General features: G+C 34.7%; 1 long non-coding RNA gene across 1 annotated transcript in view; it reads right to left on the bottom strand.

Moving 5' to 3' along the window:
- LOC113266082 (uncharacterized) overlaps positions 1-21540 on the bottom strand; it is a 634890-nt gene that overhangs the window by 463935 nt on the left and 149415 nt on the right. The window lies entirely within an intron of this gene.

Here is a 21540-nt window from a genome sequence, read left to right as displayed (position 1 = left end):
CACAGAACAGACAACTTCCATTCTGTGCCCTCCAGCTTCTAAAAGCCCCATTTGGTAAATATACATTCATTATTATATGACTAAATTTGATCTCTGGGTGTGGATAAATGCATATCCTTAATCTGAGGTTGATCTGCCTCTGCCTAAAAGATACCTAAAATTTCTTTTTAAAAGGTCCATATAGCACTTTCATCAGACAAGTTTGTGTTCAGAAGGAAAAAGGAACAAACAAACAAAAACCACCTTCAATACTCTAGATAAAGGACCTCCCTTCGATTGTTGCCAGGGAGACCTTGTCTGAAGCTTCCCTCTGTTCTCAACATGCATTGGCTCATATTCATCACTATTGACAGTCTCGTATGTGTCACTGTCCAGCAAAAATCCTATCTGTTACTATTAATAAGCTACCCTTTGCCATATTGATTAGTTGCTTATCTGAGCTTTACAGACAACCACCTCCCTGCTTGTCTCAGAAGCCTCATATTAGTCAGAATGGTACTTCTAACTCTTCGCTTCCTATCTTTGTGACTTTAAGTATACACAGCCATGACCTTAGATATTTTCTCTGTACCTCCATCTTAGCACGTAGACATCCTCCTGCACCTTGTTGCAGTATTAACTCTCAGATGACTAAACTCTGCTCCATCGATATGCTACAGTGCTCTCTGGAAGTCAAGTACAGAACACATACCTAACCTAAAAATGGCAGAAATGTCCTGAGCTAAAGTGTACTATCTCAAAACAACATGCACAAAAGAAATTTTGTAAGAACATACTCAAATACCCCATTTTCTACAAGTCCTAGCCCCATTTCCTGATAACCATAACATTAGTTAAATGGAATTGACATAAAAATCTAAGATCTGGTATGGTGCATCAGCTTTATACCACACGAACTACATATTAGGAGAGAAATGAGGTGTTATTAAAACCTCCTAGAGAACTAGTTAGTTGAGCTAACCAAGAATATGTTTCATTGGATTCCCCACTAGAAAATCCTTTATCCTAAAAAATGAGGCACGCCAGCTCAATTTGAGAATGATGTTTCAAGTAAGAAAGAAGAGGCAGTTATGAAAAGGTATAGTCTTCAGCTCAGTCTTAGTCTCACATCTGTATTCTAGGGCAACTGGCTTCAGGAGAAAATAAAGTTATTTTCACCAAAATTTCCACAGATATTAAGAGAATGAGGCAGCTGTACCCTGGAACACATGTATCCAGCACACCACAAAAATGAGAGAAAGAGCTTCGCTGCCCCTAAACATAAAGCAGGATGGCCACACGGAGCTTTCTCAGTGTCAACAGTGACTTTAGTTTTGCCACAGTGGAGCAACTTCAGTTCACAGAACAACAACATAACCTGGTTTGCATGATTATCATCATGAGACCATCACAATATCAGCAGCATTAAAGTTCCTTGGAAGGACTGTGCGGGCACTATTTTAGCAGAATATATTACCTTAAAATATGAAGCAAGAACCAGAGCAGGAAGGAGAAGACAAAAAGTTATGCCAGATGGGGCACCTGGGTGGCTCAGTTGGTTAAGCATCTGACTCTTGATTTCGATTGGTCATGGTCTCAGGGTCATGAGATCGAGTCTGCATTGAGCTCCACCCTTAGCGTGGAGACTGCTTGAGATTCTCTCTCTCCCTTTCCCTCTGCCCCTCCCCTGCCTCTCTCTCTCTCAAAAAAAAAAAAAAAAAAAAAAAAAAAGGATCCCAGAGGTCCTAAAGTAATTGGGAAAACTTGGAGAGGAGCTGCAGGTCCCACAGTAAGAAATTAACGGAAATATTAAGAAAAACTATTTGTTGTTTTCTCTTTTTTTCTGCATAATCTAAAAAACAAGAAACAAATTAGCAGTATAATCCAGAAAGGCCCCAGCAACAAAAGTAAATAAATATTTGGAATAGGATACAGTACAGACCACACCTGGATTGGTCTTCCATTTACAACCTCGCAAATGACAATAGGGTCAAAGTATGATCATCCAATGCTATCAGGTAAAAGTGGGTCAGGCACACAGCACAGTGCCAAGAACACAGGGGTGAATGTTGAGTGCTGGCTTCCCCACTCCTACTCCTTTGTAATCTCTTTCCTGTCCAATTCTCCAGCTTTTCTTACTTTGTTTATACAATATTAAGGATATTGGACAGGGCTACTGACCTGTGCCTTTACATAAAATAGCCCTAATATATACATACGGAATAGACAAAACATTTTAAGAAATATATACCATGCATAAAATTAGAAGAAAAAGTTCCCATAGCACATTTAGCTCAAGTTGCTGTTTCTTATTTAGGATGCTATTACAGCTTCTTTGCTAGAATGTTGATTTCTAGAATTGTTCACTGTTAGCAATTCACCATAAAATTCCAGAAGCATGTCATGTGAAATTTCATCAAATATAAGAGTTAATCAGATTCTTTTAATTCTCTGCATATATTTTCTCAAAATAACGTGTACTATCCTTAAGAAAATGAGTTCTAAAATATGATCAAAGCAAAAATAACCTATTCCCTATGGAAACACAAAGGCTCTAGCAGTACCTTTCCAATTTATATAAACAGAGACAAATAGGTTAATTTTGTTTATTATTTTTTTAATGGATCTCAGTAAGGAGCTCATTTATACAAATGTTTATTATTATTACTATTATTATTATTATTAAAACCCTCTTTTAGAAGGGTGTTTCTCAAGACAAAGGCATCTCATGGTATAATTGGCATGAGTATGTTATGTGAAATTGAATTATGTTAGCTAGCATTCCTCTAATTACCATTTTTTCATGGGAATCCATTTTTCACAATAATATTAGAAAATAATTAATACCTTCAGGACAAGAACCTGAACTTTATGCAAATATAGATTAGAGAAGTCCAAATTATTTTTTAATGAGGTATATGTATTATGTCTCCCTATCTAGAGTTCATCTGGACCACAGCATTAAATAAGCTTAGAGTTAATTAAGCGTATTATAACTATTCCTGGCTTCTGCCGTTATTAGTATGAATCCGCCAGCTCAGAGGCACTCAGCAAACATGGAAATACTTTATCAACACCCCACTCCAAAACACCTTGAAATATTTCAATCCTGCCTATGCTCTTGGGATAATTCTAGAAGCTCAAACCTATTGGACTCTTTTTGAAATCCATTACTTTTCTATTTATATAAATATGAATTGCAGGAATAGAGGAGGCTTTCTTTGTAGATGTTGATTTATAATAATAAAACCTATAGTCAAACAATTGTTCTTGAACACATGCACACAAGAAGGAATGATATCTCTTGCTGCAGAGATCCCGGCTCACGCATCAGCAGATTAAATGAACAGATTTGCTTCGTATTTTAGTGTATTAAATTGAATACAAGTCATAATAGAAAATCTCAACATGCAAATGAAATCAGAAGAGCTTTTCTAATTTTCAGGAAGGGAATGAGAGAATCAATCTTTCAGTTAAAAAAAGAAAATCTGCAGACCACTTATTAATAGCTGATCACATTTTGGGAGCAGCCAAACTAATTTAACTTATACTTACTCAGACTGTGTTAGTTAGAAGAGCAAACTCAGAACTAACCCTATTAAAATTTACCCCAAATTTAAAAGAAACATCACTTACATGAGATAATCCTATAGGGGAAAAACAACACTGTGAATATCAACACTGAAAAATATCAATATCTACAGAAAAGAAACAAACATTCATTTCCTACTAGGGATTCAGCAGGGAAAGCAAAAGAGCAGAGTCAAGATGTATTTTCCATGGCTCTGGTTCACAGTCTATCATACACCCTCAGGGCATATTTCCACAGCTGTGGCAAAATCCTTTATAGGAGAATGATTTGACATTTTAAGTTATTTTCCCAGTCTCTTCCATGTAGTTTTGTGATAAAATAAACTCAGGCACCCTGAAAAGGTGGGATATCAAAACGACTATGGATTTTGGATTCAGAGAAACTAGACTTTAAATACAAGCACTGCCATTCACTAAGTGAAATACTTCGGAAAATCAGTTTACTTTTCTCAGCCTCAGTTCTTTTTACAGTAAAGAGAATTGAAGGAAAAAAAACAGTAGATTTTCTGGAAGATAATGGGTACTCAATAATTATCAGCTCACTTATCTCAGGTATTATCTCCACTCTAATTTTCTATGCTATCAATGGCTAGTGAAAAACTTTGGGTTCCTTCATGTGATCTGGACTTTTACCAAAATATCCATGCCCTAATCCCTGGAACCTGTGAATGTTATTATATATATCTATATTCATATTTTTTATGGCAAAAGGAACTTCACAAAGGTGATTAAGAATCTTAAATTAGGAAGATTATATTTCATTATCCAGAAAGACCCTAAATGTAATCACTAGCATCTTTATATGAAGGAGGCAAAGGGAGGTTGCTAACAGAAGATGAGAGGTGATATGATCATGCTTCTGGCCTTGAAGATGGAGGAAAGAGCCATGGCCAAGGGATATAAGGAATGCATCTCTAGAAGCTAGAAAAGGCAAGAAATCAGATTTTCCTATAGGTCCTCTCTAGGGAGTATGACCTTGCTGATACCTTCGTTTCGGCCCAGTTTTTTGGACCCATTTTGAACTTCTGGCCTCCAGAACTATAGGAAAATAAAGTTCTTTTGTTATAAGCCAGTAAATTAGTGATAAGTTGTTACAGCAGCCATAGGAAACTAACATAATCAGAAATGTCTAATTAAATAGAAACTTATTAAGGATCAAATAATGGGGATGTGAACAAGAAATAAAACCCTTCCCAAATTCTTCAACCTTAGTTAGGTATCTCTTGTATTATGTGCTTGCACAGCATAGCACAATATTCCCTTTTATGGCATCTCTCACATACTCTGGAATTAAATTATTTAGTTGTCTCTTTTACACAAAACAGAAAATCCATGACAGCAAGATCTATGTCTGCCTCATTCATCTCTGTATCCTATGGCTGACATGTTGCATCATTGATAAATATTTGTTGAAAAGATGAATAAGTGAATGAGGGAATGAAAAAATGAATTATTTAAGAATAGTGCCAAGCAGAGAAAAACAATGTGAGGAGACACAGGGAGAAAGAGGATTACCCCAAATGCTTAGGAAATTGTTGGTCACTGTTAAGGAGGAAAAATCAACTGATTAAGGGGATTGTTTTATGTTTTTCTTGGTTAACTCTGCTAACATTAAGAGGCATGGCACAAAAAGGCAGCCAGAATAAAATCAAAGTTTTGTACAAATCATAACTTTTAAATAGACCTTAAATTGTCACAAAGTGTAAACAATTATAGATAAACATAGGATAAAATTAATTTAAATCTTGAAAGCAATCTATTTGACACACTTTATGAATTATATTTAAAATGTATTTTGGGCACCTGGGTGGCTCAGTCAGTTAAGAGGACTCTTGATTTCGGCTCAGGTCATGACTCAGGGTCATGACATCAAGCCCAGCATCAACTCCGCACTGGGTGTGGAACTTACTTAAGGTTCTTTCTCTCCCTCTCCCTCTACCCTCCCCCCATAGCTTGTGTGCACTCTCTCTCTCTCTCAGAAAAAAATAAAAAATGAAATGTATTTTACTGTATTATACATAATAGAGATATCACTATTATACTGCTATTGTGTTATTATATACACTAAGTAATGATCCTGTGTACCAAGTTACACATACAGTACCATAACTGTTTTACAGAAGCCAAAAATCAATAGTCAAATTCAAGGTGAATTCTTATCTTTAGAGCCAAATCCCAAATGATTCTATCTCCCTTCTCTATACAGAAAAGACAAACAATACTCACTGAAGCTTTATTCTCTTCAACAATCAACTTTTCTTTAAAACACACTTATACACATAAAATATGAAATTCTGCTTTGATAGCACCTAGATCAGCTGTCTGGTAGGCTTATTTGTCCAGTGACTTCCTTGTTATAAGTATTCATATTGCCCAATGATGAGAGCTAGCATTTTTCCCTCTTAATCATTTTAATTTAACATATGTGAAAACTTTAACCTATAAAAGTATTTACTAATACTATACTATTACTATATACATATTAGTCACAGCAAATCTAATAGATATGTATCCCAAACAAAATGCTTCCTTCAGATAAAACTGTATATCCTGGGATCTTCTGCACCTGTTAATCTGAAAGCAAAATGTGGATCTGAAACTTTTTAATTTTTATTTGAGTTTTGTGCAGCTGTTCAAACTAGTATGCTAATAGGAAAATCAAATATCATTTATTCAGAGGGGGAATTAATTTTTATAATAGCACACACTTCAGAAATTCCCATGTAGATAAATACTGTTTTTCCCCAAATTTAGATTTCCTTTATAAAGATTTGTTCTGTATCACTGAATTCTTGTCTTCAGTTTGGGGGCTATGTATGACTGCAAATAAACTGGGGCAGCAGAGGTATCCACTCCAAATCAATACAAATACTTCACATCATTAGTGTTTTTACGAAGAAATTCTCAAAGTAAATATATGTAATATATACTATGGTGAAAAGCCACGGAAAGATTACTAATTGGAATGTTAATGTATTCACCACCATAAAAGATATAATTCAAATGAAGTAAAATCTCACTTGCATATAATATATATAAAAATATACCTGCCTCAGTATAACCGAAGCTAAATTTGGAAATATTTCCAGTACAGAATCCAATTTCAAATATTTCTAATACTCCAGCAACAGCAATTGAAAGAAGCAAAAGAAAATGTAAGAAATGTTTCAAGTTCCGGGGTGCCTGGGGTGGCGCAGTTGTTAAGCGTCTGCCTTTGGCTCAGTGTGTGTGTGATCCCAGCGTTCCGGGATCGAGGCTCACATCAGGCTCCTCCGCTAGGAGCCTGCTTCTTCCTCTCCCACTCCCCCTGCTTGTGTTCCCTCTCTCTCGCTGGCTGTCTCTCTCTGTCAAATAAATAAATAAAATCTTTAAAAAAAAAAAAAGAAAAAGAAATGTTTCAAGTTCAGAGCAGATTGAAGGATTTTTTTTCTTCCTATTTCACAAGCTTACTTAATTTCTCCTAAAGATTTTGCAAAAACAAATGAGATCATATGCTTAAATATATTTCAAATATTTTAGACAAAATAAGAACTGTTTAGAATATTTATATTCTAATTATATATTTTCTAATATTACCACAATTCCTTAACTGTAAGATGCACACATTTTCATATTTTAACATTTCTACATGTGTATGAAACTTAAATTCAGTGACATTTCACAACTGGACAAAATTGTTTTCTTTTTTTATTAGTGATGTATAATAATGGCGCATCTAACAACTGAAGTCATCTTAGATTGATGAAATGTAGTAAATTATTTGGCATATAAGATAAAGCAAATTACATTTTAATTTATCTTTTGTTATATCATGCAATATGTAGAAAAATTAATCACAAATGAGAATTAAATATTAAGTAATCATACCCTAGCATTACATATTAAGAAATGTATTAAATAAATGTTAGATGCTTTTTTGTGAAATGTAAAATTCTTTACAAAAATAAAGCAACAGCATATAAATGCAAAAGATCTATAGGGCAATATCTACCTACGTCCAGTCCTTAAATCTGAAAGGTGTTCATAAATTAGAGGTGGAAAAAACAGTTTTCTTTTTGCTACCAAAACAATTTTGCAAATGAACACTGCCTCACAGGTCTAAAAATCATACTGTAGAGGTTATGTGCATCCAAGAGAAATGTATGGTACTTATTTTCAAAAGAAATATAATTTTAGAACACCAAAAAGCATGAGAAAAAAGTAAGCAGACATCAACCTGTGTCAAAAGATTCTAGAAGATCATGAAAAGCTATAGAACTTTTAGCTATACCTAAATCTCTGCCGAAGTGCCTCGGATCCTTAATCCACCTGGTTAAGGCACTGCTGTTAAAATGCTGTTATTATCAGAGGTGACTTTTCCTAAGCTGCTATTAGCGATTAACAACTAAGACAGAATAGCCTAAAAGACTGGTTAGCCATTAACAAATGAATTCTTAAGGAACTACACGTGTTTTGATGGGGAGCAAGGAAATGTGGCCAAAATTGCAAAGAAGATTCATATCAGAGTCTAACCTCAATCAGTTAGGCTAAGAAATATCAGAATGACAACAATGAAAGGCAGGTGATCAGAAAGCTCCAAGCATTCTGGGATAAATTACAGAACTACTACGATCAAGATCAGGCACTAAAAAGAAATGAAAAAAATCACAAAATGGTAACCTTGATTTAGCGATTATCTGCTTGAATACTTTTGTATTAAGACCTTGCTTTTTGAGAGTTAAAAGATCATCAAATTCTTTTTTCATTCCAGTGCATCATGGAATAATGACCTGGATTATAATTCCATTTAGGTCTTATCTTTACAGGAAGATAGATGAGAAAAAAAGTTTACTTTGAAAACAATAGTACTTATTTTTAAAAAATGGGTATTAAGAAACAACCTACGTGGGATTAAAAAGATACAAACTTCCAGTTACAAAATAAACAAGTCATGGAGATAAAAAGTATAACACAGAGAATATAATCAATAAAATTGTAATAACTTTGTGTGATGACAGATGGTAACTACACTTTTGGTGAGCACTGTAATACACAAAATTGTTGAATCACTCATTATGTTGTACACCTGAAACTAATACAACATTGTAGGTCAGTTATACTTTAATAATATGAATGAATGAATGAATGAATGAGTGAATGAACGAACAAACAAACAAGCTTCTTTCCTTTATGGGTAAGAGAAGAAATACAAAAAGCCAATTTGGAGCTTTGAAAATTATTAAAAAATAATCACTCTAATTTTGAACAAGGACTCTATAAACATTTTTGAGCTGCTGAATACTTTGCATGTGTACTTCTGCCAGATTTTTGTGGTCTTTAGTCTCAGTCTGGCACCTCCAATGTTCACACAGACTGTCTCAAAATGAAATTTGCAAAACAAAGAAAGATCAAAGTACATTTAAATATGTGGCTGAGGCTGAAGAATCTGTCAGTGGAAAAGATCTCCAAGATAGAAACTGTGATCTTTAGAAGACAGCTACTGTTCAGCAACAGAACCCAAACACAAAGACCCATTTTGGTCCAGAAGATGAAACTGAAGCATTTTTGCATTAAGTTTGGATTATGGACTTCCTAGTTAATTTATGACTTCCAGCTCTTAATGGTAACTGTTTCTAATCCATTTCTCGAAAAAGAAGAATATCACAGGGTAGAAAGTCAAATTTATTAGGAAGTCAAATTTATTAAGATGCCAAATATTAGAAATGGGTGGGTCCTTAGAATTCATTTAGTAAAACCACCTCATGTTACAGACCTGGAAACTAAGGCCTAGAGAAGGAAAGTGATTTGCCAAAGATTACACAATTTTTAATGCAAAAAGAGGAAACAGATCCCACATCTCCTTACTCACTGCCAAGTGTTCTTTTCCCCATTATCACAATGCTCCTCCCTTAAAGCACAACAAAAAGCAACTGAATGTGAGGCAATGATTTACCATACGTCATACTTGAGTTTTGGCAGCATGTCACTACTTTTTAAAGCAACAGTTATCTGAGTTACTAAAGATTGACAGTACTATTTCAGTGAAGTTTATTGTTCACATGAAACCATTACAAAGTATAGTAAGAGACAGAACAAATTTGATTTTGAAGTTGACTTTTTGTGCTTAGAGCATGTGATGAGGGAAAATGTTCTGACAGTTCAAGCTTACTCAAGCTTAATGACAGATCTAAATTGGAGCTTGGAGATAAAAGAAATTCTTTAGTGATGCCTCAGTTGTCATTGATTGCTATGAGCAATTTTAAAGCTATTCAAGATGAGAATTGCCAGCTTGGTTCTGAAAGGGGAGAAAGTGGTACATAAGATTAGAGGCTGGTACAAATGCTATCTTGGTTTAAAAAGAGAGGACAGTTTTGTATCACATACATAGGTGACAATCGTGACTACATGTAGACATTTATCAGCAGGAAATGACTCAATGGGTGTTCAGAGTAGTGTAAGCACCAGCTGTGCTAAGGAAGATGAAAATGAACGGCGGCTTGCCTTATAAGGATCACCAGCAGCAAGATGGCTGAAAAAATAAATAAGCAGTTGCTAAAGCTGAGAGCTAATAAAAAAAATAATAAAAAAACTATCTTCATAAATTACAGGATATCTTCCTCCTACTTGCAGAAAATATTTGAATTAAAAAGATATAGAGTCCATTTTGAGAAATTCAATTTCATCAAATGGAAAGCGAAAGCATCTCCAATTCTACATATACGCTGAAGCCTTCATGCCCCATTTGCACTATTCATATTGAATCCCATAATAAGTTTCTACCTATTGAGTCCAAATAAATGGCAGTTATCAAAATGTTCTGTTCTTAACTGATTTTTTAAGTCACTCTGTCTCTAGCATCTTATCCTTATAAAATATCCTTAGCCCTTAAGACTATTAATTAATAGATGTGCTTTCCCCTAAATGAGTTAATTGTATCATTACTCTAAAAGTAGGAGCCAGAGATAGAGAAATTCAGCAATCACCAAGATATGTTTTTACAAAAAAGACTCTATCCACAAGTAAAATAGATGACCCCAGAAAAAAATATATAGCCCAAATAGACATTTTCCTCCAGAACACCCCTCTTAACTGTTTGTCATTCCCTAAATACACCATGCATATTCATACTTGGTGCTTCTTTTAAATGAAATTGTCCATCTACATGAAATATCTTTTCCAATATTCTCCACCTAATGTACATATTGCATCCTCCAAGACTTAACTCCAGTATCACTTTAGTGATCAGAAATCTTGTCATAGAGAAATATTCCTGCCTCCATATTTCTACTGCACACACTTCCAGCATAGCAGTATTACATATTATTTGTTTATTTGCCGTTTTCCTCCACTGCAGGATAGGGACTGCTGTATAGTATGTTATCTGTCTCTGTATTTTTCCCAGAACTCATAAACATAACAAGTACTACAAAATATTTGTATAAACAAATGAAAATAGACCCTTTTATAAATAGGGTTGAATATTTCTTTTCTTCCAATGAAAATGACCACAGAACACAAAATTTAGTTACAGACAACTGTGCCAGAGATTTTTGTTCTGACGTACTTCCCCAAAATTTACATTTCACTCTAATACGTCCTATAGAAAAGCATTTCATCATGTCAGTTCTGCACCTAAGTATTTATTGTTAATAAAGCAAATTGCACAGCAATTGTATGAATGTCACTGTACTATGACATAGATAATAGTTCTCCCCTTATTTTCCAGCGACATAGAGAAATTCACCAAAAAGTGTATTTTTTGTTGGCCTAGACCAAGATTAAGATGGATAAATATAAAAATGGAAAGATGGTGTTATAGAAATTTCAGAATCTACTTCCTTTCAGAATCATATGTTGCTTAGGGAAGGGAAGAAGCACATCACACAAATACATGTGTGTATATACACACATGCATACCTTCTCTGTCACTGACACCCTCACCTACAGTATCAGAGCTATCGGGAGATAGAGCCCCAGTATCTCATATCATGCTACCTGCCAACATATTTCCTTGCACAATTCTTTTATATGAAATAAAATATCTCTGTATATTTGTTTTTGTTGTTCGAGTGAACCTGGGCAGAAAAGTTCAGGTGATCTTTGGTAAAGTGTGCTGGTAAAAATCCATTATAAATCTCCTAACAAAGGAAAGAAAATATTCTAAATTGTAAATTATGTCACATCAAGGGAATTCTCATGGTCTACAGATGTTAAAAAAATTTACTAAGTTGTCCAATCCCAACTGTCCAGTTAACTTCACTTGTTTGTCTGTTTGTTTGTTTTACTAAAAATAATCCTACTGGCAAAATGCCATTGTTTTCTATGATGAACTGAGATCTGTAGATTCTTGCATTACTTGCCAAGAAAGATCCTACATTCCGGTCCATTTTCTTAATTTGCTGTAATGGGGGGGGGTCATTTAAATAAACTCCCATGTGTGTTTGTTCTCTGAGAAGGTATAGATAATATTATCTTGAGCCAGAGCGAAAATAGTTTTGACCCTTCTCAAGAATGTATACGACCAGTCTAAAAATGAGGCAGTTATACTTAATATGCCGTTTTTATTCAAATAGACATGAAAAGGATCTAACATGACATCTGAAACTCTAACACAGAATATTCTACTAGAAAAAAATACCAATTTTTTGTAACATTTGTTTATATTGCAAAATTACCAAGAAGTAAAACATCTCTAAGGTGACATTAGAAGAACACTGTAATTGACATTTGTGAAAGATCAAATATTTCTCATTTTTAGTAATACCCTAAAAATATTTCAAGAATGTTGGGAAACCTGGGTGGCTCAGTCTTTAAGCATCTGCTTCCAGTTCAGATCATGATCCCAGAGTCCTGGGATCAAGTCCCCTATAAGGGCTCCTTGCTCAGTGGGAAACCTGCTTCTCCCTCTGCCCCCCTGCCGGGGGGGGGGGGTGCACGTGCGTTCTTTCTCTCTCTCTCTCTCTCTGACAAATAAATAAATGAATAAATAAATAAATAAATAAATAAATAAAATCTTAAAAAAAAAAGAAGAAGAACGTTATTGATCCTATAGCAAAGAGTTACCCAAATTGACAAAGTAGAGTTGTAATTTGGGTCTTGTAATAATAAAATTGTCCTGTGGTTTTCTGACTTACTGAAGTAGAATCTTAAGTGCCCAAACCACTCCAAAAGAGCTTTGAAAAAAGACAATGATTCTTACAAAACACAAGCAATATAGTAAATTAAAAGAAAAGTGCTGAAACTGATTTGAGGTCTGAAAGAGACGATGCAACCTATTAATTTATTTCCAGGAACAAACTGAAACACAAGTTCTAACCAAAAAAACCTACAAAAAACCAACAAAACAACAAGAAAAAGAACAACCAATCAAACAAAAAAAACCTTTGATTTTCTGATAAATTTCTGACCACCACATCCTTCCAGTTTATGCCCTTGCCTCGATTACCATACAATGGGCATTTGTGTTGATGGGATGCTTGAATGATTTATTTGGGCTATGTTCCCTCCAATAGTCTGAATATTCTGGAACCAACTGTATTTTTATTCACCCTTAAATTGATTCATAATCCAGAAAGTCAAAAAGTCTCGATAATAAATTTAACACATCAAAATGGTTCTTTTAATAAACATTCCTTTAACTTAGAAGACATAGCAATTGTATTCTCATAGTCTTTGTTTTACGAACTGCTGAAAAGGAGGCTTTACTTTTTTTAAACAGTAAAGCATTACTGATTTATAGGGGATTCATCTTTTTCTTTCTTTTTTTTTTTGGCCCTTGTAAAGTAAAAAAATAGAAATCATTTTATCTTCATTTATTAAAAGTTTATTTGCTCTTCTAATATGTATATCCCTTGTTTTTAAAACAAAATCCAATTATGCATACAGGTAAATTAATATATAATCGTATGTTTCCTTCTAAAACACATGAATAATGTATTCTCACGTGGAAAAAACAAAGCACATCATGCAAAATATACCCACATCTTTAAGATTCTTAAAATTTAGCAAAACCCAAAAGTCTTCTGATTATTATACTTTCAAAGACTAGGCCTCTAACCTTCAAACTGCTAAATAGCAATGTACTTCTAAAGAAATCTAAAATAAATTAAATTACTAAGGTTTATCAACAGAACAAGCCTGTAACAAACCTAGAAAAACTGGATTGATAATTGTAACCAAATGATAATCTGATATATAATTGGATTTTAATTTCAATGACATTTAATCTTTAGTTCACATATCAGGTAGTATGCAAAATTCAAGGATAAATGAAGGTATAGTTTAAGAGACTGTTCCGAAGCCACTGTAAATAACAATTATCAAGACCCTTCCGCGAGTGCCTTTTTATACAGCAAACAATGGTAAAATTTTTGCTATACTGTGGGGAGCATTCTCTAAAATGTATATTGAAAGATGTTCTCTTCCAAGAGATCCTGAAAGGGTGCTAGAGTCTGTGAACTTTTACTGGGTCACTAGTTTTAGTTCCTTTTGCTATTGTTTCTACCCCATCTTTTGTAACATTATATAATAGAGATGAAACTCTGGTCACAAACTCAGGTGTGCAAGAAATGTACCTTAAATTTTCCATAACCTAACATTTTCTATCTAGACATATTCTACCCGGGGTTACTCAGAGTTACCCAGTCTATTTGGAGTTTTCCAGTTATTTCATGGTTTTCTATTATTTCAGGGCCTCAATACCATACACTAGCTTGAGTCAATGCTCTGCAGAGTCAGAGTAATACAGGTCTAAGGATCTGTGGTGGAGGCATCTAATCCTAGGTCATTGCCATCTATGCACCAACATGTATATCCCCTCATGAATAAGCAGTAGATGTGTGGTTAAGAGTGCAGGCAAGTGGCTTAATCTCTCTGTACTTTAGTTTTGTCTTCAATAAAAATGGAAATAACAAAGTGTAGTCTACATAAAAGTGTTGTCATGAAGAATCTGTGAGATAGTACATAGAAAATGCTTAGAATACTTGGCACCTGCCAAGTAAACAATAAATGTTAGCTTCTGATAACTATTATCCCATCCTATATTAAATCTTCAATCCATACAAGTTGCAGACAGATCGCTACTCCTGACCCCACCTTGTCCTCAATCATTTTCTGGTCCAAGCCATTTATGATATCCCACATTCCTGAACATGAGGCTTCTTGGATTGTGCTTTCTCTTAGCTATGTCTGTATCCTTGGACACACAGAAAACATTTGAAATTCTAAGGGTGCCTCACATTGACTGACTGCCCTAGACATACCAATTACCAATAAAGACACTGTCACATTGTTCTTGGTAAGGAAAAAGACTAAGACCAGATCCATTTTGGTAGTTTGCTAGTGTACAGAAGAGAATCAAAGGCAAAGGCCACCTTTTCAAACACACATACATATATCCCTAAGTGTCCCTTACTTCATCTACTCCCATTCTGCTCTCTAAAAGGCAGTGGAAATTTTATTTGATCTGGGAGGAGGGAGGCAGGGACAGAATTTTCTCTGAATTGATATTGCATTTTTTTCATATTTATTTTTTATGAAATAAATTTTATGCCAAAAAGTTCTTCAGGTTGAAGTTTTTGATGACCAAAACTATCATGTTCTCATATCTATTGAGGTTTCAGATGCTCAAAATCTGTAATGTATCTCTTTGAGGCAATAGATATCTCATAAGGAGGACAAGGTCTAGTGTAGTTTAGGGAAGCAAATATTCCTGGGGGAAACACAATAGTTAATATATTAAAATATGATCCTGCTAAATACAACATGAAATTAACACTAATGCCCTTTTTATTCACGTCAAAGAAAATATGTAAGAATTAAGATATACTCTAACCCAATTCCAATATCCATTTTAGAATTTCTCTAACCAGTGTATGATTTTTAGAATTTACATAAGTTGAAGGATGTTATATACTGCTATATAAAAAGATTTTAAAACTCTCAAAGTTGCAAATATATAAAAATATGATTCAATGAAAATGAAGTTTCCTTTTAAAACACAAAATTGTTTTTATAAAAAATACATATATGTGTATATATATATGAAATTCATAAGTTGCAGATTTTTGTTATATTTGCCAGGATATTTATGAAGAAAGAAATAAAAGGAAATCACTTACTTGTGCCTCTTTTTCAATAAGAATTATTCCAATATATTAAGTAAAAAATGGGTCAACTTTGGAATATTAGGCCTCCAGATCCATAAGACTTGCATAATCGGTGCTGCCCTACAGCTCTTTGAATTATGATATATTCTAAGCATGTTAACATATCTTCTGAATAGCATATGAGGAAGATGCAATATTTTCAGTAATTAGTGTCAGTTAAGCACTGAGAATGACTACAAAACAAAGCGAAATAATCTCTAGGGTATAAATAAAAACTTTAACATAAGTCATTTTTCTCCATGTAGAAAAAAAAGCTTTATGTGATTTTTAAAAATTTGGAGTAAACTCTAGTTTAAAACTAGGGGTATTTTTTAAATGTGTATCAGAAAGAAATGACAACATCAATATAAAAGAAAAAATTTAGGGATTCAAAAACTATTTTAAAGTACTTTGTATTGCAAGGCCCATTAAACTGATGCCAAGTTTTATTATAAATATATAAGCTATATAATGACACAGCCCTTGTCTAACTTTTTCCCCACTGAATCTCCAGTTCTCAGAACATTAAATAAGAAAATCATTCCTTAAATACTAGTTGGAGTATTGAAAATATTTTTATCCATTTTATCCTCACTACATATTTATTATACAATAAAAAGAAACCATTTTCACCAATTTCATAAACAGAGATGGTGAGTGATTTTTTTTCAAATAACGCACAGCTATTTAGTCACAGACATGAAACATTACCAAGTCCTACTTCAGTTAAGTGTTCTTCAAGAGCAGAGCCAGATTTCTGAAGTTACTAAAGATGTATTTTATTAAAAGACTTGAAACTGTTGCTTTAATTCTATACAGAACTCAGAACTTTATCAGATTCAGAAATAATGATTTTGAGGGGTTTGCTTTAAATCTATATGTACTAAAGGACAATCTTGGGTTTTTTGTGTTTTTTTTTAAGATTTTATTTATTTGAGAGAGACAGAGTACATGAGCAGGGGGAGGGGCAAGGGGACAGGGAGAGGGGAAGCGGACTATCCGCTGAGCACAGAGCCCCAAGACCCAGGGCTCTATCCCAGGACCCGGAGATCATGACCTAAGCCAAAACCAAGAGTTTGACACTCAACTGACTAAGCCACCCAAGTGCTCCCTGAAGGACAATCTCCCTAAACAGCTGCCCATCCATCCATGCATGTATCCCACCCTGCTTATCCTAATGAGATCACTCAGGACTAAAATCAGGGATCCATATAAATAAAATAAAGCAGAGGGAGTCTGAACTATCACGATAAACAACCCAACTTTCTCTACTCTTTGCTTAAAGAGCACTATGACTTTGTCATGGCTTTGAGCTTTTCACAGTACAAAATTAACATATCACATTGTTCTAGTTGTAGGAGGGCCAGCAAAGCCTCAGCAATTTGATCACTTTCTAACCTCTCACCAGTCTCCATAATTTTCAAGCAACTCCCTTCTTACTTTATACCAAGACAGTTTGATTAGGCAATTCCCCCAATTTATAGCTGCAGGATTTCATTCATTCCTGGGATAAGAGGGAAATACTTTAAGAAGAATTTAGCCAAATCAAAACTGATTTAGCAGAGAACACAGCATTGTGAAAGAAATTAAAACCATGTTAAATGAGAAAAAGTTAAAGGAATCAGAGGTTTTTAGCAGTGAGAAAATTCTAAAACCGAGGCAAGGTGATGGTCCTCAAACATTTGAAAGGCTGTAAAGTTCCAATAAGGACTATATTATACTAGGGATAGAACTAGGGATAGTACTGGGGGGGGAGTGGGGGGTTAGAAGAAGAAGAAGAAGAAGAAGAAGAAGAAGAAGAAGAAGAAGAAGAAGAAGAAGAAGGAGAAGAAGGAGAAGAAGGAGGAGAAGGAGGAGAAGGAGGAGAAGGAGAAGGAGAAGGAGAAGGAGAAGGAGAAGAAGAAGAAGAAGAAGAAGAAGAAGGAAAAGAAGAACTGGTACTAGTGGCTAGAAGGTTAAAGAGCAAAGGCTTCATTTCAATATAGGAAGTCAGAGCTATTCTTATATAGAATGGGTTACACAATTCAGCCCATGTGGAAATCTTCACTATTTTTTGTCACTGAACTCATCCAAGTGTAGGTTAGAAAATCACTTGGTGGGGTTGATGTAATCCAATTCAATCATTACATTAAGGTTTGAATTTCATGACCTTTCAAGTCCATTCCAACCCTGAGATTCACTGAGGCTCTGAAACCCACTCCACTGGGAGTGCTGCCTGCCAAATTAGTCTTTGCAAGAAAGGCACAAAATGATGTCAATTGTTGCAGCTGCAGTGAGTCAGCTGGAAACTGCCTGACAAAGGCAAAGTTCAACCTAGTTACTAAACCCCAACTAATTTTAAATGATTTTAGCTTTCTTAGATGGTTCCAGAATTACACACTCGATTAATGCTGTTGATTTCAGCCAAGTATCCACAAAAAAGAAGTGTAAAGCAAGGCAAGTATTTGGATAAATCAAAACAAAGAAGCTAGGACTTTCTGTTTCAACAGTATCTTCAATGATCCTAGAAACTTAGACCAAAAGGATATCACAATTCAGGACATAAAGGGTTGAACCAGAAAATAAAGGCTCTTGATTCTAGTCTCTGACAAATTTCACTGTATTTGTAAGAACAGAGGTCTCGAGTCAGATCGATCTAGATTACTGTTTAACTATTACTAACTGTGGTGCTTTGGAGGAGCTATAATATCTCTGAATCTCAATAATCTCATCTATAATAACAATAAGAATACTATTTACTGAGAATCTGCTATGTGACTGTCACTATACTAGAGCTTCAAGTGCATACTTATAATTTCTACAGAATTTCTATGAAATGAGCACATTTTAGAAATGAAGAAAATGGATTTTAAAGAGATAAAGTAACTACTTCAAGCCACATAATTAGTGGAATTTTAATCAAGTTAGACAGAACTATTTTTCAATTCATGGTAAGTTATAAGCAATGAAATAAAAGAAATATCCTATAGACCTTCCAGGAGGATTTCTTTATGGTAGGGCCATGCCCTTCTTGTAGTCCCTGCCTCCATTCTGCGGCCCAAAATATACTGGTGATAACTGGAGCTCTAGTAACCATCTAGGGCCATGCCTAGAGATAAGGAAGTCATGAACTGAAAAGAGTCTGGGTCCCTGATGATTTTGTAGAACCACCATATCTATCTTAAGCAGCTCATAAATGAGAGAAAAAAAATACATTTATCTCATTTTAAATATTTTAAGACACTATTAGAGTTTTAGTTAAATGGTGCTGAATTTGATCCTAAATGATATACCATATATCCAAATAAATTCTGTCTCTGCCCAGAGACTCATGTTGGTGCATAATATGAGAGAGATTGATTAAACAATGTGCATGTAGTAACTCAGAAGCTGAAAAACCATCTAGCAACTGAGGATTTCTGTAAGTTATTAAGTAGCAGAGCATGGTAAATTGGGGGGCAGTTTCACTAAGAAGCAGTATATATACAAAATAGGTAGGAGTTGAGGACAAAAGTTTGTCTTAAACTAGAACACTGACAAATCAATCCTTACTATGATGTCCCTCTAGAAGCAGACAATAATAAATAATAAGCCAGTCATAATTTCATACTAGAGGACAATAAACTCATCCTTTAATTCATTCATTTAAATAATTATACCACCTCCTTATACAAGTCATGCCTATTCTATATGAGCAAGTTCTAAGAATTGACCGAAGACAGAGAAATTGAAAAGTATGATTCTTGTCCTCTAAAAGAAAGGCTTAAACAAATAAAAAAATATACAGAAGTGAATGCTGTGATGGAAGTATACACAAGATACCTTAAAAACCCAGAGAAGCACTTCCTACATGGGTTATACAGAGGAATAGAGATTAAGATGCCTCAAAAGAGGTAAAAGTTGACCTGAGTCCACAGCAATATACAGAAGTTAACCAGGCACAGAAAAATCAGAGGAATACTCTAGACAGAGTGAACAGGATATACAAATGTACAGAATTGACAGCTTGGCACATTTAGGCACATGTGTATAAAGTGGAATAAAGAAGATGAGACTAGGGGTATGAGGAAAGGGCCAGATACTGAAAGGCTATTGGCCAGAAGAGCTTAAATTTGATCCTTAAAACATCAGAGGTTTTTAATCAGCACTGAAATGATCAAACATGTTTTCAGAGATGATTCTGGCAAGAGTCTGTAGGACAGATTGGAGGTCACAAGACTAGTAGCAAGGAAACAAGTTTGAAGCTATAGATCTAATTGGATAAAAACAATTCTTAGAATAGAATGAAAACAACTGTATTGTAGATGTAACTGAACCACAATCTAGAAGTCTGTAAAAGAACTGAGAAGGGTCTACCAAACTTAGCAACCTAGATGTCATTTGGTTCCACAGTGAGAATTTCAAGAGTGTGTAAAAACAAACCCCAGACTGACATGAGTAGAAGACTGAATGAGCAAAGAAAAAGTAGAGATGACTAGAGGCTATATTGTTGTTCTTTTTCCATCAAAGCTAACGTTCCTTCATGAATTGGGGCAACATTTAAAAAGGTGTTCCAGGAAGGAAGATGAGATGAATGTGTTTTTTTCCTAAAGTTTAAGACCTGAGAACGTTTATATTCTGTTGGAAATAGAGGAGTCTCAGAGGGACTAAAATAATAATTGAAACAAAGACCATGAGGATTAAAAGGGGAAAGGATCCCATGCAAAATATTCAATACATAGACATGGTCAGGCAACTGAACTGTTTGAGAGAAAGAACCTTGGATATGTTGGAAGTGTTCAAGTTCAAGGGATTAAGAATTTAAACCACTTGCCTCCCTATCCATTAAGGACAGAAAAGCAAATACCATATGATTTCACTTGTACATAAAATTTAAGAAAACAAATGAACAAAGCAAAAAAGAGACAGAAATGTTTTTAAAACATTTTTTACATTGAATATAGTTGACACACAATGTTAGTTTCAGGTTTACAAGTTAGTAATTTGACAAGTTTATACATTACACTATCTATGTTCACCACAAGTGTAGCTACCATCTATCCTGTTACATTGCTATTTAATACAGAAAACAAACTGGTGGTTGCCAAAGGAGAGATAGGTAGGGGGATGAGTGAAACAGATAAAGGAGATTAAGAGTACACAAACCATGAGGAGTACCGAGGAATGTGCAGGATTGTTTGATGATTATATTGTACACTTAAACTAACATAACACTACATGATAATTATACCTCAATAAAAATAGGGGAGGCCTGGGTGGTTCAGCTGGTTAAACATCGGCCTTCGGCTCAGGTCATAATCTCAATGTTTTGGGATAGAGCCCCTGGGATCAAGCCCGACATCAGGCTCCCTGCTCACCAGGGAGTCTGCTTCTCCCTCTCCATCTATCCCTCCCACTGCTTGTGCTTTCTCTCTCTCAAATAAATAAAATCTTTAAAAGTAAGTAAGTAAGTAAATAAATAAAAAAATAATAAATAAATACTTTAAAAAAGAGATTTTTCTTCTCCTTCCCTAGGTTGACAAGGACAAAACAGTCAGTTCAATGGAGCTACAACCAGCATTTTTAAACATTCAAACTCAACACACAAGACAGGGGATAAGGGGCAATTCATAAAGAAACTGTCAGTATTTTTCATAAAGGCATACATTGAGAATGAGCCTCGCATCTGTGCTGGGCATGGAGCCTGCTTAAGATTCTCTCTCCTCCTCTCCCTCTGCCCATGCCCCCACTTGCTCTTGCTCTCATTCTCAATAAATAAATAAATACATACATACATACTAATGCCCAAATGTCCCATATTCTGATATAAATTATTTACCTGATATACGGATGTCCCTAGATTTCTAATCTCGGCCTTTCCAACATA

Source organism: Ursus arctos, unplaced genomic scaffold, assembly GCF_023065955.2.
Source record: "Ursus arctos isolate Adak ecotype North America unplaced genomic scaffold, UrsArc2.0 scaffold_37, whole genome shotgun sequence".
NCBI lineage: Eukaryota > Metazoa > Chordata > Mammalia > Carnivora > Ursidae > Ursus > Ursus arctos.
This window is presented reverse-complemented; position numbering and strand designations above follow the sequence as displayed.